The 24,402-nt window shown below is 31.4% G+C and overlaps 1 long non-coding RNA gene across 1 annotated transcript in view; it reads left to right on the top strand.

The window, feature by feature from the left end:
• The window catches only part of LOC129748803 (uncharacterized), a 224,559-nt gene extending 207,690 nt beyond the window's left edge, over positions 1-16,869 (top strand). Inside the window, exon 4 of the long non-coding RNA XR_008737830.1 lies at positions 16,838-16,869. This is a non-coding gene — a long non-coding RNA (uncharacterized LOC129748803). The remainder of the gene's footprint in view (positions 1-16,837) is intronic.
• The last annotated feature ends 7,533 nt before the right edge of the window (positions 16,870-24,402 follow it).

Raw genomic sequence — 24,402 nt, 5'->3', positions numbered from 1 at the left:
CAGTTTATTTCACTGATACCTTTCACTTATGTACACGTCAGTCTTTTCTTACATAATTTAAAGAAAAGATTCTTGATCAGTTCATGTGTCGGATTGGATTTTTTGATCTTCTTGTTCAGTTCTTGATCAGATTCAGAATTCAAATTTAGAATTAATATTTAAAATTCAGATTCAAATTGATAGTTTATTTCACGCAACATTCATGAGTCTTCCCAGTTGCAGAACAAATAAAAATTTCTCTGGGCTGCAATTCTGCAGCTAGGAAGCATGAAAAAAAGATGGCTAAATGAAACCTGACTTTTTAATATTGTTTCCATTCAGGGTTGCGTATTATTTATTTATCAGAAAAAAATCAAGTAGGGAGATTTGTTGCCAAGCAAGCAAGAGTTTCCCGACTGATTTTCGACCCTCCCATGTGTCATTGTTGTTGTTTCAATTTTTTTAAACAAGGAAGAGAAAGGAGAGTTGGGGAAAAAACGTGTGGGCTTTGTGGAATTCCGCAAATTGTGGCCAAATCGCAGGTCATATTTCAATGATTTCCTCCTTTTTTTCGTTGAAATAAAAACAATGAACGCCCACACATACAAACACACTTGTTCCGATGGAGGAAAAAAAACAAACATGCGAAAAACTGTCCACAAACTGAAACTGGTGATAAATGGTTGGTTTAAATATTTTATTATGAGTGCGGTGGAGTTTGTTTTTTTTTTCCTTCCCTGACTTGTTTGATTTTCCATTTGCAAGTATCGGACTGTGGAGTTCGATGTTTTTTTTTTTAAATATTTTGACAACTGAGATTTCTAAAGCCAAGAATGCAAAACTAAATGGGACTCAAAACGGTTTAGAAATCTAAGCATTTCCCTGATGACAGGATGAAAAATTGGCACAATTTATAGCGTTGTGAATTGTGTGGAATTTTTATTTATTTTTACAGCGACAGGAATTTTCAAAGGAAACGGGAATCACTACTTGCCATTTTTTTTTGGGAGAAAATTTATTACAATCCCAGAAATCACTTTTCAACCAGTTAAATCCTGATAATTTTTTTTCGAGAATAAAAAAAGATACTGTAAAGATCGTCTCCTTAAATGCCAGACTACCCGGTTTTATCCGGGTTTTCTTCGGATATTTAATACAAAATTTGGGAACAGTCCAGCCCGCTTATCCGGATTTAATTGAAAATGCCCGAATTTGTTCATTTTATTTGGCAAATCAAACAAAAAAATAAATTGATTCGTAATTTTTTTTATATTCCTCCAAAACGAAATTTTTTGAGCAAGTTTTATAAAAATAATCATGAAAGGTTTTTTGGAATCCTGATGGATTTTTTTTATTTTTGTTGAGTAGTTTCTGGGTTTTGACAAAAAATTTCCGGATATTGACTGAAATTATGGTCATCAATTTGGAAATCAAATACCCGGATTGTGTCAGGTTTTATACAAAATTGGCTGGATTTGTCTGGATACTTGCTGAAAAAAATCTGGCAATCTAACCTTAAAGTCATAATGGTCTCCTTAAAGAGTCGACAGGAAAACATTTATCATTTTCCAAGTGTGACGAGCGAGATGTTTGCCAGATCTTTAGCTCAAAAACAAGGCGAAGCATAGAGAAGCAACGAGAAAAAAAAGGAAAAGTGTCACCGGCAAAGAAATTGAATCAACTAACGATGGAAACGCTTCATGGGGGAGCTGGACGAGTCGAGTCCATCCACCTTTTTCCGAGACCTTTCAATTATGTTATGCTTGGCCCCGGACAGATTGACCGGTTCTTGGCAGTGCGGGTTTATTCTTTGGCTTTTTCCTAGGGTTTCAGCTTAAGAAGATAGACTGATATAACGATTATTTATCACCTTCATGTTTTTGTGGATTTAATATAATGGTTCTAACTTAATTTGGGAGATAAGCTTAAGAGGTAACAAATTCACCTGGGGTCAGTCCATGCTAGTCACAGTTGGTTGAAAATGGATCGTTGCTTTTAGTTATTATATGTTATCTTTTGTTAAAATCAGTAAAAATCGAGTAAGGTGACCGCACTTACTTATGAAATAGTTATTGAAAGCATAAATCTTAAAATCATATTATTAATGTTATCAGAACTTCAAAGTTATTTAAAAACTAGTGTTCTAATTTAAGTTAACAGTCCGGTGATAATAATCTATTACATTTTTTGAGCTAAGCCTTCCAAACTAAGTGTAGTTGATAAGCTTACAAATTAGCCAATCTGATCTGCAATAACTTGTAGGGCAACAAAAATATGGTCAAAACAAATTTGCATGTTTTTTTGAACGGTCGGGTTGTTTGGTGAAAACCAACAGAAAATGATCAAACTTCAGCTAATGGTTTAATAAAGTTAGTCTTCAAAACTATTTCAACTGAATATCCATAAAGCAAGTTCAAGTCATTAGCTTCCAAATCAGCTTACCAAACAAACAATACGTTGTTTGATAACATAAATACGCGAGATATAAAAATACATGTTTTAGAAGACTGATCTCAAATTTTTGGCCGTTACATCATAAATACTACGGGGCGATTTCAAACTTTTGGACGGTAGCTTAAGAAGCTATTTTATATATTTTAAATATATTTCAAATTTTTGCACAAAACTTAATAAAAATGTTTTGATAAGTATGAAAAAAGGATTGGAATGCATGTCGAATTTTGAAATTTAGTCCAACCCACCATGAGATGATCGGGTTTGAATTTTAAGAGCAGTGTCACAACTGTAAGGTAGGTTTAGGTAATATAAACTTGACATATACTTTTTGAAAGAAGGTTTTGCTCACGATCTCTTGAAAAAGATCAAAAGAATTGCAATAAGTCGCAAGATGGCAGAGATATGGCCGATCATAAATTACATGTTTTTAAGGGGTGAACCAAAACTTTTAACCGGCAGTGTATAAAAAATCGAGTAAGGTGATTTTTTTTGTTTCGATTATAGTCGTTTTACCATCATTATGGCATTCGCGACTTTATCAACGTTACAGTTGGCGGATCGTTATTGAAAAACTTATCCGGTACAACTGTATTCGATGTTTGCTCTTGGGCTCGAACTAGTGGACATCTGCTCAGGAGACAACAGACTTGCCAGCTGAGCTATATCACAAGCCCTATAAGGTGATGATTTTAAATCCTTTGAAGGTTATCTTGATTAATCACTACAATTTTGCGTTGTTTTTTATCAGCCTTTATTTTATTGAGATTAAATCAACATCTAAAAACTAACTGTACATTTGTCTTTTATGCTACAACAACGACCTCAAATTTTTCCTGACTCTTGAATATAATAGTTTTAGGCCAAAACGTTTTTCGTATCGTCTTTGATTATCCCATCTCAATTTTCGGTTTTTTTTTAACATGTATAGATTAGCGTTTGGAAAATGATTGATGCAGTGCGACAAACAATAAATAACTACCCACATTGCTGGTTTTTCATTTTGACTGTTTTGGTCAATTTGCAGTGATAGAAAATCTGCGAGATCAAGAAGAGTAATCTTATAACTTTTCCTTATCAAATTTTTTGCCTAATCTGTAACTTCTGTAGCAGAAGGACATTTTGACATTCAATGGTGATTATCATCATTACATGATTCACCTAAGGTGGTATTTAATCTTCCAATATTGAACGTGGAAAACTTGTCCTTATACGGAATCAAATCAGTGCATAAAACAAAGAAAAAACAAACGAAAATTTGAAATTTTGACATATTATATTGCATTTAATAGTTAGATAATCTAATTGTGCCTTTTTTTTAAATTTATTTATTTAAAAGAAGCCTTACAATTAATTTACAATAATTATCCAGCCTGACATCCTAACCTAACCTTTTTCTTTCCACATACAATTAAAAGCAATTCAAACGATCTCCTAATTCTTTTTCAAACACTTCTCGATTCTCCCATCTCAAATTGCGCAACTCTCTTTTCAATTGGTACAATGAAACATTCGGAAAAAATTTAAAGCAATGCGTCATTGCTTTGCTACAAAACCACAGAGCAGCCTTTTCGTTCTTATTATTCGAATCCACTTCTTTTAAGAGAAGATCTTCTAGATTATTAATTTTCATTTTACACCTTTTTCCAAATCATTTCTTTCACTAATCTGACACTTTTTTAGATTCTGGGCATTCAGGTATTCTGTGATAATTATTATCAGCCATGGAGCACCTTTGACAATTACCATCAACCAAATTTCCAACACCATAAGCAAAAAGCTTCACGCGATTTTGTACAATATCGTTACAGAATACAACAATCCTAGCTCGGTCCTCAGATGATAGATATTTTTGATGACAATTTTTCCTAACTATATCGAAGTTAATATGGGGATGATTAATATTGCTTTTGGGACAACATTAATTCTATTTAGTATATCTGTATATATCTGAGCACATTCGACTAAATCTGGGTTTGCACTGAGTTACTGTTTCTTAAGGAGACAGGAAATACACGGGGTTTGGAATGACTTAGAATGTAATTTTCTGTCATTATGTTGTTTGTATCTTTAGTCTTCAAATTTTTCGCAAATAAAGCCATTATTTTAGATTCATGATCTACAAGACTCAAACCTCCATCAGTACAGCTTAGATATAATTGATCCCTATTTACCTTAAAAATAAATCCAGCCCACAAAAATTTTCCGACTTCTGATTTTATAACTGCTATATGTTTGTTGTTAGGAGGAAAGATTTGGGCCATATACCAGAGCTTGGATAACACAAAAGCGTTAATAAGCCAACATTTTTGATACAAATTGAGATTTCTCGATCCATGTAAATAGAAAAAATACTTACTATTTTTATTAATTCGATCATAATTTAAATTAATAATATCCAAAATTTCACAGCAAAATTCAACACCTTAAATTTTCAAAGAGTTAACTTCCTTAATCAGTTGGGGTCCTAGATTGCATTTGTTTAATCTAAAAAAAAAATGATTTTTTCGAATTGATTTTAATCCTACCAAAAGTTTCAAAATTAGCAAAACAGCGATTTACCAAGTCAAATTCATTATCATTTTTTATACAAAGGTTGATATCGTCAGCATAGGCCTTTGGAACTTTTTTTTTATAAAAAATAACTGTTATAAATCAAATCACAAGTTTCTAAATCCGCTTTGCTTAAGACAATTTTCCTGATCAATTCGATCTCTGAAATTCAATGAAAGCAGGTGTAATTTAGAATAGTTAATAGTTCTCATATAAATTCAAGTTCATCGACCCATGTAGATAGAAGATGTTATTTATATATTCTATCAAATAATCATAATTCACATTTATAATATCAAATATTTTCGAATGAAAATCAACTCCAAGAACGTTTAGTGAGTTTACCTTTCTGATCTGCTGTGGTCTCAACTCACAGTTGTTAAATCTCATAAACACTAATTTGCTTTGGTTCATATTATTATTATTGTTATTATAATTTATTTGAGACCTTTTAACCATCCTGGTTTTTCGGGTCTACAATTTGGTTCATATTGATTCCTATAAAATGATCAAAATAATTTAGGAGAGAATGAGGATACTTGATCCCTGGGGAAACTTGATTCGTCGCTATATCTCGAATCAGGAATGTCTTACCAATATGAAATGCTCTAGAAAAATGTGCCGAATAGAACTAAACCGCAATTCTGTTATCTCGAAATATTAAAAAAAAAATTTTACGAGTTATTCAACTTTGTTTGAGAAATTAAGCAAAATGTGATTTGAAGACTTTTTTTTATCACTTTAAAATGTGAAAAATGAAATTACTAATATTTGCCAAATAACTAATGTTTTTCCAGTAATTATCTGATAAAATGGACCAAAAATACTGTATTTATCCAAAAACTAGAAAATTGCGCCTTAAGGTATGCAATGGCTCTAGGGTAGTAGACAATTTTTTAGCATTCTCTTTGTATGATACTTACAAACTGTGAAATGAGAACTTATATGGCGAAAAATGGTCAACGGACCTTTTATCTTCGGATTATACTAGGTTTTGGTCCTAGAGTCAGTTCACCCTGAATTGAGGATCAAGTCTCCTGTACCTTAAAAATACCACATTTTTTAAGTCTCACGAAAATGATTCTAGTTCATCTACGAGTTCATGTATCTTTCTATGTAAAATGCAGAAGACGGTGGGTTGCTAAATTTTCCCAAAAAGATATGATGAAAATAAGAAAAGGGGATCAAGTATCCCCATTCTCCCCTATACTTACCATAAGCGAATCGAACTCTATTTCATCTGTAATCAAAACATTAATATCATCTGCGTAAGCAATAGAATTTAAAAACTTGTTATAGATGAGTATTCCAGGATTATGGCTAAACATTTTCTACGTATAAAGCCAATAAATACATACTAAAAGGGCAACCTTGCAGAACTGATCATCTTATATTAATAATGTTTGTTGAAAATCCGTTAAAAAGAACGCGAGATGTTGCTGATCAATACAAATTTCTAAAGCACTGAATAAATTTTAGAGAGAAGTAAAATATCTCAAGAATTTTCAATGAATAATTTTGATTGATATTATCAAAAGCCTTTTCTGAATCGATGCTCACTAGCGCTCCTTTGGATCTACAAGTTTCATTAACTCTAAGAAAAATTCTGGTCAAATCCATGAGATCCCTAATGCATGATCGATTTTGCCTACAATCGGCTTGCTCCGGACCTAAAGACCATCCAAACATTCCTTGACTCCGTTTGCTAAAATCTTAGAAAATTATTTTTTTGGTCTTTATTTGAGGGACAGCAAATAACTTGTTATCGCAATTTTGATCCTTTTTTGTAGAATAAAGTTATGATGCCAGAACTAATGTTTTTCGAGGATTGTTTATTACATGACAGTAAATCGTTGAAAATTTTCACCAAATGTTCCCTAAACCTTTCTTTACGGTTAAAAAAAAGGACAATTACCCGGATTACTATTTTTGCTGTATTTTCAAAACTATTGAACCGATTTTCATCCATTATAGCATTTTGGAATAGCTTACATGTTCACTATCTATTTATGAAGAAAGAAATGTTATAATTAACTCTTTTGATGTTGGATTTTTGGTTTTATCACCGCGATTGATGTCTTTTGATGTCTGAAAATTTAGCCGAGAGACAAAATGGTCAAAAAAGATGGCCTTTTTAACCAAGATCGTGATCATCCCGGTTCGTATATTGAAATTTCGCAATTTTAGCAAAACTTTGGCAAACTTAAAGATTCAATCAAAGTAAAAAAAGTTTTTGAATGGAATTGTCAATGGAAATATAAGAAAAAAATGGAAAATCAATAATTTTCCCTTCGAAAACCATTTTTTTTTCTACTGGATAATTAGCTCATATTCATACAACTGGGCTGATAAATTATTCAATCTATGAAATCATGAAAACCAATGGAAACTAATTTAATTAATTTTTTTTGTGATATTTTTATCACATGAATCGTTACAAACATACAACGAGTGATTTCACAAATTTTTTTAGCCGTATTTTAACATAAAATGGATGAAATATGCAGATTTCCAGTTGTTGAGTAATTTGAATAGTCGTTTTTGATTTCTTAAAATATTACTTAAAAATTAAATTTTACATTTTAGAGCAGTTGTGCTCAGGGTAACAAAAAGCGTAAAGTAAAAGTCGATTAACCTCAGATTTGGTCCTCAATATGTCGAAATTCTATGATTTAATACTACTATTCATCACCCTATCAGTCTTTCCATTGTTAATTCAGCACTAACTGTTGGAATTCGAAGTAACTGAACAAAATGGTATTTTTTCATCACAATTCATTGATCCTCTTAAAAATATAGTTAAAAAATCATAAAAAAATATTTTTGATGAACTTTTTGAATTTAAAGCTGAAACCAAGATTTTTTTTATTTCTATAAATATGAGCACTAAATCGATTTGAATTCATATCAATCAAAAATTTCTCAAGAAGTCATAAACAAAATTATTTATCTTTGATGCAAAACAACCATTTTCTAAGAACTTTTAAGTTTTAAGGTCGTTTTCTGAAGACCATAAAAATTTAAAATTTTTAAGCAACATCTGCAGCAGACATTTAGACAATTTCAAAATGGTAGTGTTTATGAAAATTGGTTCAGTAGTTTTGGTTTCATTACCCAAACAATAATTCGGCTCTAATTGGCTCTAACCGGCCAGTTGTCTGTTTTTTTTTTGCTGGGTGACCTTGGTATTCCTTTTTAAAAATCTAAAAATTTAATTGTAGAGGTTCTCATTTTAGGAAAAGACAGGAAATCTAGCTTTAACTGTTCTTGAGATATCACTTAGAGAAAGTACAGTTCGAGTGATATAGACCCTAACCGCGAGGGAAGGTTAATATTGAAGATATGCATTACAAATTGTTAACACAAGACAAATAGCTGGCAAATAACTTCACCTTTAACTTTGAAATTTACTTCTCAAAAATATTCAATTTTTGGTTTTAAAATCATTAAAAGTTCTGCATGGAATTGGCATACAAACAACATCACATAAAATTTTCATATAGGAGCAAATATAAATACACTACAAAGTTCTTTTTCTGTCAGATCAGAACAAGAATCAGTGTTGTTTTTACGAATCTGTTGATAGTATCATAAGTTTTTCCGATTTTCGGAACACTGTTCAGAATGTGTTAAATTTATTTATTTATTAAGTCAAACTATGTAGACTACAATACTTAAAACTACTTAAAACTAATGTAAGCTATTTTGTTGTTCTATGAAGTTGTTTTTGAATGCCTTTTTTAATTGTGTTTTTTTCATCGCTACGTCTATAATTTCACTTTGTAAATTGTATTTGTACATCATTTGATTAATAGGTTGATGTTTTGCATAGTCTTTGTCGTAAAGTTTAATGTAGAACAAATGTTTTTTTCTTAATGGACGGGAGGGTGCGTAAAAATTTAGTTTTGAAAGTAATTCAGGACTGTCTATTCTTTGTGTAACAACATCATTTACAAATGCAATTTGGGAAAATTCTCTGCGTTTACTGAGAGGTTCTATATCAATAAGCTTACAACGAGATTCATACGATGGCAGAGGAAAAGTGGTCCAATTTATTTTACGTAGCGCATAAAACAAAAATTGTTTTTGAACTGATTCGAGACGTTGCTCGTGAATATTTTAATAAGGATTCCATATGATGCTACAATACTCCAGTATCGAACGAACATAGGATATATAAAGTGATTTTATGGTGTATGGGTCTTGAAAGTGTTTGCTGAAACGTTTTACAAATCCTAGCATGCAATTTGCTTTATTGATGATATTGTTCTGATGTTCTACAAACGTGAGTTTTGAATCCAGTATGACGCCGAGATCCCTTACAATTTTGCATTTTTGAACTGGTTGATTGCCTAATTTTGTTTCAATGATGGGGTAACTTTGCTTTCTGCTAAATGATATAGAGTTGCATTTTTTAACATTCAATTGAAGTAAACTTTTGTTGCACCATTCAAAGAAAACATTGATATCGTTTTGAAATGTTTCAACATCTTCGGTTGTTTTTATTTTCAGAAATAGTTTAATATCGTCGGCGTATATTTGGTATTCAATCCGTTTTAGAATAAAGGAAATGTCGTTAACGAACAGTATGAAAAGGAGAGGTCCTAAATGAGACCCCTGAGGCACACCAGAGGTCACAGCTACAGATTTGGATAATTCGTTTTGGAAACGAACGATTTGTGTTCGATCAGTTAAATATGATTGTAACCAGGAGAGAAGATTTGGATGAAAGCCAATTTTTTTTTATTTGAAGATTAAAAGGGGTATCTCAATGCTATCAAAGGCTTTGCTAAGGTCGGTATAAATAGCCTCAACATGAAAGCCTTTGCTCATAGAATCGATAACGTATGTAACGAATTCGAGAAGATTTGATGCTGTAGAGCAGTGGTTTTCAAAGTGATCCCTACCGCCCCCTTGGGGGCGTTTAGAGCTTCTAGGGGGGCGGTGAGCTCCATTTTGAATTTCGGGGGGCGTTGTAAGGGCTCCAGGGGGCGGTAAGGTCGTAATTACCATTTTCACAAATCACGAAACAATGTTGATTTGAAATAACAATTACGAATTACGTTACATAACTAAACATCAAGTTCAAGACTTAAATATCTATAATTCCTCGAAGCTGCAAGCAAATTTTTGTTCCGTTATCTCAATATTTTTTTTCTTAAAAAGTATCTACATTTTTTTTAACTGTCACAGATTTTGTATACGCTCCACATGATGATCTGGTTTTGTAAGATTATTTTGGGTTATGCTTAGAAGGATTAATGGCTTGATTTTTAATTGATTTTAGAATGCTTCATAATCTTTAAAATTTATTATCTCAAAAAATCTGCTTAACCTTCAAAAAGATCTGTGTAAAAAGGCGTTATTTATGATTTAGTAATAGATTTCTTAGAAAGAAAAAATGAAAAAAATGGTTCAGGAAAGAAATTTTTTTTTAAGTTTTTATTTCAATCGGTTTAAAAAAAATCTATTGTGCCATTTGCCATGGATAATCTTTCAAATTTAAATTAAATGTTTTAATCTGTTCGGTTATCACTTACATTGCTGGAATTCAGTAATTAAAATCTTATTTAAACTTGAAGACCCGTGAATGCTGCATAACTTTGAACAGGATTGAAATTCAGATATTAAGAAATAATACTTTTTTTACGTTGTTTTGCCAGCTTGACAGTAATTAGTTATTATTAGTACCTTATAATAATAATGCAAATCAATGTTGACTATAGAATTTTGTCGAGGAAACTTTACACAGAATTAACTGTTTACTGGAAGTTTCAAGTAATATGAGGCCCTTGAAGCCAAAGGGTTATAAGTTCATAAAAGCTAATTTCGAAAAACAACGCATATGTTATCCCTCAAATAAATTTGAATGAATTTTGAGTTAAGTTTTACAACAACATATAGTCAAAAGCTAATGGTTTTTCAACGATCAAGATTGTTTTGTTTTCAAGATTTTCTAAAATTTGCCCAGGGGGGCGTTGAGCTCGAAAATTTTTCAAAAGGGGGCTGTGAAGGAAAAAAGTTTGAAAACCACTGCTGTAGAGCGTCCTTTGAAGAAACCATGTTGTTTACTCGTTATAATATTTTTTACATGTTGATAAATTTTTTCATTTATAATTGATTCAAAAAGTTTTGGGATGCAAGACAAAATAGCTATTCCTCTATAATTTCGTACATCTGATTTTTTTCCGGACTTGAAAATCGGAATTAAAAAAGATTTTTTCCAAAATTTGGGTACTTTTCCATAATTTAATGACATATTAAAAAGAATCAGAAGAGGCTCTGTCAAAAAATGATGGTGACTATGAGTCAAGCAAAGGTTATAATGTAAGCAACTTTATACTTTTTTTTACAAGCACAACAGGTAAATTAGGTGAAAAAAGGCAAAATTTGCCATTTGAAAGAGTAAAACCAATTTTATATACACTAATCGATTCAGCAGATGTTTTCCCACAAACAAATATTTGATTGTTTTGGCGATTTTGACTGTTACTATTGAAATTATCTAGCTATTCTTAAAACGTCAAAAAATTGGGTAAAATGAGGAATTTTTGAGTTATTGTATCTTACAACGGTTAACACCAATCGATTCCTCGCATATTTTTTATATAAGATATGACGGTTTACAAAAATTTAAAACTCGCGATGTGATTGAACACGAAATAAGTATCTTTTTGTTCGAAAATCCCCAGTGGGGGATGTGTCTTATTTTTTAAACCGATTTCCACACCATATTTCTATTTTTTTGAGAAAGTTCTGAAAAACGTGTGAAAACATTTTTGGAGAATCATTCAAAGGATTTTTTTTCAAATTTGTATGACATTCAACCTCCAGTTGTTCAAGTTAGAAAAGCTAAGACAAAGTCGCACATAAACTTGAACATCCCTGAGTGATCCCTACGAGTTGATCGATTGAACTTAAAATTGTAATGAGACCTTCTGCCTAGGAACAATGTGAGACCTTAAAGAATAGGTTTGAAAACGTTATTTTCAGTTTTATAAAATTTAATCCGATCAGGAAAGTATATCAAAATTTATTAACACACCCATCCTAACGAGATATTATTGTCAATTCTGATATAGCTTTGAAATTTAAATCATTTTTGTTTGTCGTTGCGAAAAAATATTACATCCCCTTTTATACAATCAGATGTTTTTTTTTCTGCCTCAATATTGCTTCGAAAGCTTATATAGGAATTTCGAAGCTCTCATTCTAATGCATCAGGCATGGTTCTGTGCACCTCTCAACTTGAAGGTCGAGGTTCGAATCCTCCTGGCTGTACCCAAACTTTTCAAGTTGAGCAAGTTTAAAACAATGTAAACAACTTTCAGTACAAGTCTAGAGGCAGTTGAACATTGCAGGACAATAGCAAGCACTGCATGATAGCTTGTATGCATGATTTAGATTTTTGCATATGTGGTATTCAATATCCTATCTGAATGAGCTGTAATCTTGATATTATGCTATCAAGAGATGACATAGTTTAGTTATTCTTGCGTGGAATTTTTTAAATCATTTGTGATATTTTAACATCCTAAGGACCATTCAAATATAACGTAATACGTTTAGGAGGGGAAAGGAGGTATAGCAGTTTGATACGGTGTTACCGTTTGTAAATTTTAGATAGAAAATCTCACAAGAATGTGTTACGTAGGGGAAAGGGGGGTCCAAAATGATAAAAAATTGTATTACGTAATATTTAAACGACCCCATACGAGTACAAAATTATAACTTATGTTGATAGGAAAAATTCAATATGAAAATATCTCATCTTGATATTTTGTTATTCTCTACATTCTGAAAAATACTATGATGTATGCCATAAGATTATCTTATGAACTGGCGCCATAAGGAAAATTAATGAAAATTATAAGATTATCTTATGACTGAAATGAACTTTCTGGATGAACATCTTTTTAAAGAGAAAGTTTGGTTTTTCATAAGATAATCATATGATATTGTCAAAACATTTGGCATTTCATAAGATTGTTTTCAAATAGCATAGAAATGTCATAAAAATGCATTTTTTTTCCGAGACATTGATAATTTGAGTCCCATTTCTTGAATTTAATCACCTTTTATTAATCTTTAATTCACAATCGTGGCCATCAGAAGCAATTCTATTCCGGCTGAAATTGTCCAAAAAACAAAGTAAAAAAGATTATTTGTTTGCTATCCTCGTAATGAGACATGAAATTCTCTCACAGAATCAGCAGACACGTCAGTTGTTGGTGGATGTACGAAAAAACCTTGTGAAAATCCGCTACTGGTTTCGGTCTCTGGGCCTTTCGGTTTTGGTCAGCCAGTAAGCTAAAGAGCGGACAAAAATTTCGAAAATTCAAAGACTATGAATATTTTCAAAATATTTTTAAAATTCACTAAAATAATAGAATTTGCTAAATAAACTTACCATTGAGAAGATCAATGTCACGATTACTACATAGAAATGTATATTATTTTCTCTGAATTGGTTCTGATGATAAACAATCTTGTGCGTTTTCCTGTCGCTTAGAATGAATGTGTTCATTTATTTTCACAAAGCAGTTTCTTCCGTTCTTCATAATATATTCTTATGAAAATGAAAGAAATTCATAAGACTCTTATGAAAAATTATTTTGGTCACAAAAAAGAGGTTCATAAGACGTGTCTTATCAAATTCAGAATAGGAATTTTTCTGAGTATAGTGATAGGGATCACTCGTCAAAGTTGAAAATTGTTTGATTTTTTATTGTTTTACTATAATTATTTGTGATTGGCTAAGGCCAAAAAAAGGTTGGATTCTCCAAAACTGTAGAACAAACCAGTTTTCCAAAAACTAGACATCTTCACACGTGGATGAAAAAAAAGCAAAATACCATTAGCTACTTTTAATCACTGCCACAAAGTTTTGAGTTATTTTAATGTTATTAAGTGTTTTTCTTAAAAAACTTTTCATTAAAATGAATAAAAAATACTATGAATTTTAGAAAGATTCATGCTTCGTATTTAATGAACAAGCTCTTTAAGTAATAGCACTAAATAGGATTGAATTTTGTTCGGCTTTTCTAATAACTGAAAAACAATCCAAAACCATGTCTATTAAAACCACTCACAAAATCATCAAACGTCAGATTACGCTACTGATAAGCTTATAATCTGTGATGGTTTGTTGATGCTTGGTGGTGGTTTCTACTTCCCTTCCTAGCTTCCCAGTTTCCATTCCATCCCTGAAGTCCGCAACATGGTCAAGTGAGTGACTTTATGACGACAAAAGCGAGGACCGGAAGCACGAAACAAAACGAAAAAAATACATTAGTAATGGACCAAAGTCACAGCTTTTGGTTGTATTGTTGCTTTTATGTATTTTTTTTTATTTTCATCCCCCTTTACCAGCCAGTTTGGCCATTATGATCTCTCTCTGGTCAGGCTGCGGATGACCCACTGAGAAGTTGTTTTGTTTCGGCTGCTTTTAGTAAGGAAAACACGGAAATGAGCATGGTGTCGTCACACTGCTGGACTTTTTTTGTCATTTGATGAGGTCCAGGGTACCAGTTAATGCCGAGTGGATCATAAAAAAGTGACCGGGAGAGTTCTAATGAATTCGTCCGTTTGCGTTACTGGTTACTTTAAATTGGTTGAAGCGAAAAATATTTCTCCTTTTTTTATTTTTCATACTTCTGGACAGTTGGAGATTTATGATAGGATATTGTTTCTGTTTTTTTCTGTCTTTCTAGCTTTCTCTTTTTTCTGTCTTTCTGTCTTTCTGTCTTTCTGTCTTTCTGTCTTTCTGTCTTTCTGTCTTTCTGTCTTTCTGTCTTTCTGTCTTTCTGTCTTTCTGTCTTTCTGTCTTTCTGTCTTTCTGTCTTTCTGTCTTTCTGTCTTTCTGTCTTTCTGTCTTTCTCTCTTTCTGTCTTTCTTAAGGGATCTTGCGAGTTAGTACAACACACATTAAAAAACAGGCAATTATGATCCTCTTAAAAGAATGATAGATGAACTTCACCCCGAGGCGTCGGTTTCTCTCAATTTTCTGCTTCCTTTTTTGATTGATATACATGTACAGAACCGGAGATTCATGAACAATCTGCGTTCCAACTGACAGCACAAACAATTCCATAAATCATCGACAATTGCGCCTACAAGAAACTACATCATAATATAGGTGCCAACACATTTCTCTTCCCAGAGTCGCGTTTTTGAGACTTCATTTCAAATAATCACCAGCTCACATCAGCAGAGCTGGAACAATATCTTCTTCTCTTCTGGTGGTGCTTTTCCGGTTCCTTCTTTCAGAAAGCCATGAATAGGCACATAAATGTACTAAAGAGACAACATGCGAGGTTGTTGAAGTCACTCTCTTGTTGGTGGTTTCCGTGAAAATCCGGGAAACAGCATCCCAAAACTGACACAGTCAGTCTACCGTGGATAGAATGGCTCCGGCATAGGAATATGAAAAATTGCCGCAGGATCCATAGAAGACCAAACAACAAGACACATTCATTGAGAATAAGCTGTTTGGTGGGAAATGTGGATTGATGGGGAGGAAAAAAGGGCGGGGGCCACCAACCTAATCCTTCTGTCATGGGCCTGTCTCCGCAAAAAGATTGTTGTTTTCAATCTGTTGTGCTGGTTGCCGGCTGTCAGGGGTTTCGACTTTTCGACATCGACTTGTGCTGTCAAAACATACACATGTATCTTACGAAGATACACTGACTGGTACCAGCTGACTGAATGCCAATGCTTGGCAAGACGTGTGACATTTGTCCTTTCGTGGAACAATTGTTCGGAGGACACTAAGAAAAAACTTCTTGTTTTCTTAAAATCTATGTATTTTCACAAACATTAAATTTCCGTTCTGAAAACAATGACAAATCTTTAAAACTTCAAACAAAGTTTTCAAATCAAATCTTTTTCCTCCGTGTCTTCCGAGTCGTTTGCTTTGCAAGTTAAAAAATCACACCGAATCACTGAGGTGATGCTGACATTTTTTTTTTTTGCTGACATTATTTTGAATTCACTCGAACCAAAAAAAGCGGAACAACTTCGTTGCCACAAAAATAAATTGCCCGTGGCTGTTTGGAGTCCTTCTTAGCTGGGGTGCCGCCGAATAAAAACACCAGCAAACAGAAAACTTTTTTGATTGAGTGAGGTCCCTTGGAATTCGTCCTACCTAAGCGGAGGAGATGATGCAAAGCGGCTTTAGAATTTTGTTCTTTTTCTCGGGCTAACGATGATAAATCAAGCTTATAAACTAGAGGCTCGATTGATGGTTTTTTGGCTTTTTCAAGCTTTTCTCAAGTAAATATTGATCTTATTTTTAAATATCTTAAAAACTGTGAAAGCTTCATACCGGGGTGGTTTGAGAAAACCGTTGTTCTTACGTTGGCAAAACCAACTAAAATGAGTAAAACCGATGTGTTTAGGAAAGAAAAACCTTGGTGAATAAATTCGTTCATTGCACTCACTGGTTTATAAAAAATAGTATTCAAAATTCAATTCAATTCATTTTGGCAAAGCTGAAAATGACCTGTAGCCCTTTACCCCTACTTTTTTCAGCACTAGAAATTAAAAACAATCAATAATTCAACTAACTAAATAACGCAAAAACGTGCTTGGAAATTGTTGAATTTTGAAAACTGCAAAAGCTTATCGAGAAATCAATTTTTTGACTGCAAGTTACTGATAAGATATTTCGTGAATATTAAAGATTATAATTTATGCGATTAAATTCTTCTATTTATACTAAATCTGTACTTTTAGATCAAATATATATAGAAACATAATAAAGTCAATCTTACTTAAAAGTTTATTAATAAAGAACCACAATAAAGAAATCTTACTCAATGTTTATTAATGATTTTTTTTTTATTTTCAGAATGCTCATCAACACCCAATACAAACGATGAAGGTACGTATGCTTGATTTGTGAAAAACCATAATTTTCGTTGAAATAGAATTCTCAAAGTCATAAAGAGTTTTTACACCAATTTGGCGCTAGTTTTTTCTACATCTCCCTACTGGAAAAAAATAGCATTGCATAGGATGAATTGGGGCGGATAAAAAATTTGTAATAAAACTTCCTCACATGGGGCACACACTTTTCATCCTTTTATTTGTTTAAAGTTTATTTAAGATTTACCTCAGAATAAAGAATACATTATAATGAATGATGAATTTGTTAACTTTAAAATTTAAATTTTTGAACCCAGATTCAAAAATGTACTGAGTAAAACTTATTTTTCAAGCTGTGATATTGCGTTTATTATTCAGTTTTAGAATTCAGATAAATAGATTCTGTAAGTATGGTATACGTTAATAAGTTTCCTCGCAAAATGCTCTTTCGCTCTTTTCAACATCTGTAAATTTTCTTCTCACTTCTCTATCCATCTTTATCAATTTCATTACTACTTTTCACCGATATACCGAAAAACATATTTACAAAATTAATTAACGGTGGTTAACTTATCTTAAAAATAAATAGATTCAAAAATCAGTATTCAGAATAAGAAAAACGTTTAAAGAATATTGTGGTTGTATTATCAGATGACGTTAAGTTAAGTTTCAGGAAAAAAAAATCGTTTCGAGGTAAAATTCAGAGTTATTATTCTAAACTCTTAGTGGAATCACAAGTTTCAAGCTTAGATGAAGTTTAAAAAAGTTAATATTCAACAAAAATAGAGTTTAAAATGCAATTATGATCATGATCATAAAACTTTGTGAATTTGTTACATTTTTTTAGATGATTATGCGACAAGAAAACTTTCTACTAGTAACTCCTTTGAAAGGACTGCTGAGGGTTAGTTGGTATTTAGCATTCAATATCAATGAGCTTTGAGATCAAATTCCGTTCACGGCATTCATAGTACTCTTTTTACGGTGGTTTATAAACTTGTTAGATTCTACTCGATTTTACTGGTTGTTAAATGGTGGCTCCAGAGGCTTTTCAAAGACCTTGGAGTCAAAAAGATATAAATGCATAAAAGCTAATTCAGAAAAATCACGCTTTTAAGTTATTGTGTTTGACCATTTTCCATATATTTATCGATAATTTTGATATATCTTCAAACGTAAGAGTACCTAAATAATATTCGAAAAAAAAAATGAAAAAAATCATCAAATATTGTTTGGAGTATGAAGAATCGTTTGACGTTGATGACTAAAAATCTACCATTCTGCACATATACCCTTTTGGCTCTGAGGGCCTCATTTCTATTCGTAGTGATTTAGTTTAAGAGCTGATTTTTTTCATTAGAATGACACCTTTTAACAATCAAAGTTAAAGAACATAATTCTAAATGACTAAAGAATTTTAATTTTTACTTTCTAGGATAATACGTTGCTTGACCCTAATCCACTCTTGAGTGTCAATATGACACTAATGGAAGTTTGGCGGCTTGTAAATTCGGGTACATCCAAATAAAACAATTTTTTTGAGAACCCTCAATGAATTCTTGATATTTTTAATTTTGTATCACTTCCTATAGAGACGCACCTTGGAAGCCCAGCAAAAAAAAAATCCTCAATCAGACCTTGAGTGTCAATAAGACACTCCTCACTAAGAACCGCTGTATCTCTCTTATTTCTTAACAGATTTTTACAAAATTTATTTGGAAATTTATATATGTACTCGCTTCTATAATTGCTATAATTACACCATTGAATTGGTTTGAAATTAAATTTCTGATGAATATAAATTTAAAATGGAAATCTCGCGATGGCATACTCAAAATCCAGTGCAAAATCGAATTTAAGTGTTATAAAATCGATCGAATTGCCAAAAAGTTAAAAAAAAAACAGCTACCTTTAAAAATTCTTTAAAAACTCTGTGACATTTGGTTTCCAAAACTTTAAATTTTGTAAAAATTGGTTGAGAAACAAGAGAGAAAGATTGGTTTTAGTCAGGGGTATCGAATAACCACTCCAGAGACTGTAACTGGTGAAAATTTCAGGGACGGGTGAGAGTTAACTGCTTTTACCTATATCGCAAAAATTATTTCCTGTAAAATTACGCAAGTGTCCTATAACAAAAAGGAGCAGGACATTTACCGTAATTTTACAGGTCGAAAAACACATTACGTGACATTTAATTTTTAGTGTACAACTTTTTTACAGGACATTTGCTGTAATAATAAATGAATCTTCGTTAACTTTCAAGGAAAACAATATAAAATTACAGGTTGATTTTTTTTAAAGGTTGCAGTTTCAGTGACACGTAATAGTTAAAAAAAATTCTGTGTAGACATTTGAAGTTTTATTCCCATAAACATATTTGAAAACTCAACAAAATCGATTTTTTAACGCAATAAAATCCTTACTTTCAAACTTCTAATCAGTAGTATTGGTGAATGGTTCCACAAAAAAGCTGTGCATATCTTGAGTTAAAAATTAAAACAATATGGCTATAGATATTTTTTCTAAAATTTTATGGTAAAATGGAGAAATTTTGTTATCTATTAAATAAATATCACGCAAATATACATATATCAGAGATCGTTAAAGGCACAAATTAAAATTTAGGCACAAAGAAGTTAAAAACTAATCCACAACATTAAATGTGATTTCTTTTAAAAGCACTTCTGAAAAGTTTATTTCGTTCGTTTACAATCATGATGATCTTATATAGTTCAGATAAAAAAAAAAACATACAAACAAACATGGTACATAAATTAAAAAAAAAACCTTTTCTATCAGTTTTTCTATCTGTTCTTGAATACTTGAAATTTTTTAAATTTTACAATTTTTTCAAAATTGTATCAGTCCTAGGTCTTTCCGGCATCATCTGTGAACTTCTCAGATGGTTTATAGAAGATTTAAGTAGACTGTAATATGTTCATATGACTCCAAATATAATAGGAATTTATTTTAGGTTTGCACAACCTGTTATCTCAAATAAAAGTAAAAAAATACAATTTTTTTTAAAGGTGCAAACTACAATATTCAAAGTTGAAATCTATTCGAATTTAAATTATGGATTCATGATTGAGGGCTCTGAAGCTAATTTAAAAAAGCAATTTTTTTAAAGGTGCAAACTGCAATATTCAATGTTAAAAACATAACGACAGAAAAGAATCAGATTCGTAGGCGGCCTACATATTTTTGTGATTATTCTTCAGCCAACAATTGGATTTATGTGCTGTTTATTGGAGAATTTTTATAAAACTGATTGAAATAAAAGAAAACAATCAAATGTTATTATCGGGAGAGCAATAATTCAAATTGAATTATTCAATTGATGAACTCCCAGAATTCGAACATTGTTAAATGGCAAAAATTAAATTGTTAAAATTTTTACCGCATCAAACGTTCATGAGTGCATGATTTCCAGCTAAGCAAATCTACTTTAGTTTGGTTCAATTCACTTTTCTGTAAGTGGCGTTGCCTAATTTCAGGGGTAAAATACGTTAAATAAAATTCGCAAATTGTATATATATACATCAACAATTGAATTTAGCTAGAAATAATAACGGCACCAAAAATGCCCGATAAATAAGAAAATTGATTTCTTTAACTCTTTTTCTCCTGAAGACCATCACATTTTTCGAAATAATAATAAATTATAGTAAACGATCGAAAATAAATCAGAATCAAAGTTTCAAAACAATGCTTTTTCTGGTAAGTCATTTGAAAATTATTCTTAATGATGTTTCTTATTATGAACTAGAAATTTGCTGAGAAATAAATTTGAAACAGTCTTGTTTACAAATTTCATACTAATATTTCCGGAGTACCAGAAAATGAAAACGAATTATCATTTCCAATAAAACCAGAATTTAAAGCATCGGATAAAATAATCAGAAATATTAAACCTAAAACACTGCCGGCCAAAAGTTTGGGATCACTCGCTAAAAAACATGCAAATTTTGATCGTTCATATCTCAGCCGTTTTAGAACATATTGCAAATTTTCTGATCTCATTTGAAAGATAATGAGCTATAGCTATTTCGGAGGTATTTTGCCCAGAAATAATGTTTTAGTTTTGCACCTTAAACTTAACCTAAAGTTAGAACATTTTCAAAAAATCGAACTCAATATTCAAAGCCGATCATCTCGGGATAGGGTGGACCAAATTGTTTTTTTTTACGTAAATTCATTCAAAAATTATATTTGAAATCGATAAGCATAAAAAATTCATAAGTTTGAATTTTCAAAAAAAAAAATTAATTTCAGGTAAATTTCTAATCATTATCGAATTAAAATGTAATTATTGTATAAATTTACGAAAAAACAACAATTTCTAAGCTTCCAAATGAACCCTTAAGATCTGCAATACGATGTTAGATGAGAAAGATATGAATGAGATGAATACGCATGTTTTTAAAAGAATGATCCATACTGAGGGGTGATCCCAAACTTTTGGTCGATAACTTAAGTGTCTATTTTATTAATTAAAGGTACATTCTTAAATTTTTGCACAAAATTTTTTGATTGTATTTTGAAAAGTATAGAATAAGGATTCTAATCCAACTCAAATTTTGAAATATGGTCCACCCTATCTCGAGATGATCGGCTTTGAATATTGAGAGCGATTTTTTGAAAATGTTCTAACTTTAGGTTTAGTATAAGGTACAAAACTAAATCATTATTTCTAGGCAAAATTCCTCCGAAATAGCTATTGCTCATTATCTTTCAAATGAGATCAGAAAATTTGCAATATGATCTAAAACGGCTGAGATATGAACGATCAAAATTTGCATGTTTTTAGCGGGTGATCCCAAACTTTGACCGGCAGTGTAGATTAAAAAAATTTATACCGAGTTTTAAAATAAATTTCATATTAAATCAGCAATCAACTATGGTTAAGAATTGTAAAGCAAAATGATGATATGCAGTGTTCGGCATAAAAGCGCTAATCCGCTATTCGCTAATTAGTCCGCTAACTTTTTGTTAGTGGTTTAATTTTGACGCTAAGTTTGAATTGATTTAGCGAATTGAAAAGTTCCGCTATTTTTTGGTTCCGCTAATTGAAGATCGCTAACTCCCATATATTTGTATCAATCTCTCGAATTCTTAGTGATAGAATAAACTTTTTTTCATTAATCAAACCAAAGTTACATTGTGCATTAGACTGCCCCAAATGACCTGACTTTTGAAAAAGTTATACGCTGCAGGCTAAAATTGATCCTAGGCCTAGTACAAGATCTCATGCAAAATTTGGGCCAGATCGGACCACGGGAAGGGGTCGCTCAACGAGCCTGAAGTTTGTATAGGATTTTGAGACATTTTGTTCGAGAGGAACATGAAAAACCAGTTTTTCGTCAATAACTTTGGTTTCCGTCGGCCGATTTCTTTCAAAAACGGGTTTTCTTAAAGCCTAAATTATGAAAAATAATTCATCCGAAGACTGCATTTCGATAAGAGTTAAGATAAAAAAGTTATTAAGCTTCAAAAATGGGCTAACTTTTTTAACGGTGGTATTCAGCACTGTTAATGAGGCGTCAATATGTTCGACTGCCTCGACTCATTAACAGTGATGAATACCATCCTTAAAAAATTTAGCCCATTTTTGAAGCCTAATAACTTTCTTATCTTAGCTCTGATTGAAATGCAGTCTTCGGATGAAATATTTTTCATAATTTAGGATTTAAGAAAAACCGTTTTTGAAAGAAATCGACCGGCGGGAATCAAAGTTATTGATGAAAAACTGGTTTCTCATGTTTCTCTCGAACAAAATGTCTCGAAATCCCATACAAACTTCAGGCTCGTTGAGCGACCCCTTCCCGTGGTCCGATCTGGCCCAAATTTGGCATGAGATCTTGTACTAGGCCAAGGATCAATTTTAGCCTGCAGCGCATAACATTTCACAGGTTTTGAATTTCCCATACAAATTTGGGGCAGTCTATTGTGCATCATTCTGATTGGATCCATTGGAGGAATGCGTACTAGAGTTAGAGAAAAGATGTATTTAGTGTCATTTTTCTCTCTTTAAGCACTTTTTTTTAGCAACTTTTACTGAAGAAGATAACTATAAAAGGTGTTCAACAATATAAAACTATTTTAAACATCTCTTCATCACCATTTGTTTTCAAGTGGTATGAGCAATAAAAAAAAAAGAGAGATATAGCTCCCATTTTCCACATTCTGTTCTTTTGCTCTTTCTTTAATTGTTCGAAAATGTTTGTTTTAATTTAAAGAACACAGAGACTCGATAATACTCCTATCTTTGACAGTTTTGGTTTTGCTCATATAATTTTATGAAAGCACGATCAATTTATCTGTTTTCAATTTAAATACTTGAAACTTCATTAATTCCCCCTTGGGGAGTTGGAAAAATCGAAAGGGGGAAGTGCGTGACTAAAGAAAAATTTAATATTTGTTCCGACCTGTTGGTAAACAGTTAGCGATTAGCGATTAGCGCTTTAAGCTTAAAGCGATAACTTTTTTGGCATATTTAGTGTATTTATTTAGCGATCGCTAACTTTGTATGAGTTAGCGTTTTAATAAGCGGCGCTAATTTTTCAGTTAGCGATGCCGAACACTGATGATATGTATATAATTGTAAATTTTCTTTCATCTTGATTGAAATTTTTTTTTCAGCATTTAAAATGGAAATGTTGATCAAAACATCCCACGATTCGAACAATTATTAGAGAAAAATTTAATCATGAATTGAAAAATGAATTCACGGAAAGGAAAAATTAAAATTCATTTATAAATTTAGAGAATTTACACAAAGCACAAAGCTTATTGATGTTTGATTTTTTATTACTATGACAGGAAAAATTACTAAATTTGAATTTAAGTGATCAAAATCAGAAATGCATTGATTTTTTATTTTCATTTTTTCCTAGTTATAAAAATACAAGGCTGAAAAAAGCTGATTTGTAAAGATCACAATAATTACTTCACAAATTTGTGTGTTCAATTTATCATTAAAGGATTAAATTTATTGAACAATTATAAACTGATACAAATTAATAAAAAGAATTTCAAGTTTTGTTATACATAATGAAAACACAAAGATGTACTAATTTATATAACACAGCCAATTAAAATTAATCTTTGAAGTTGCTACATCAACTCACTCTTTGAGCTTTTCAAAGATTAATAAAAAAAATCCATATTTTAAGTTTAAAAAAAGATTTAAAAAGAAAAATATAAGTTCATCGTATTTCGTATTTCATATTGAATTTTTAGATTCATTGGATTTCAGGAAAATATTTTTTTCTGTACACAAAAATTTAAAATTGAAAAACAATAACATACTTATTTTAAAAAAATGCAAAAATCCAAATAAGAAGACTTTAAAAATTTGGTTAAATTATTTAAACATTAATACCAAATAAAAGTTTTAAAGCATTTTAAATTTAAAAAAAATTTCAAATTTTTATTGGAAACTTGGTTATAAAATTCCCTTGATAGCTCCAGGGAACAGCATTTTTGGTGCTTATTGTTTAATGACTGATTTTGATGAATTTTAAGTTCTGATCTCGAATCTTTTGT

The sequence above is a fragment of the Uranotaenia lowii genome, chromosome 2 (assembly GCF_029784155.1).
Source record: "Uranotaenia lowii strain MFRU-FL chromosome 2, ASM2978415v1, whole genome shotgun sequence".
Classification (NCBI taxonomy): Eukaryota; Metazoa; Arthropoda; class Insecta; order Diptera; family Culicidae; genus Uranotaenia; species Uranotaenia lowii.
Note: the sequence above shows the minus strand (reverse complement) of the source record. Positions and strands in the feature narration are given on the sequence as shown.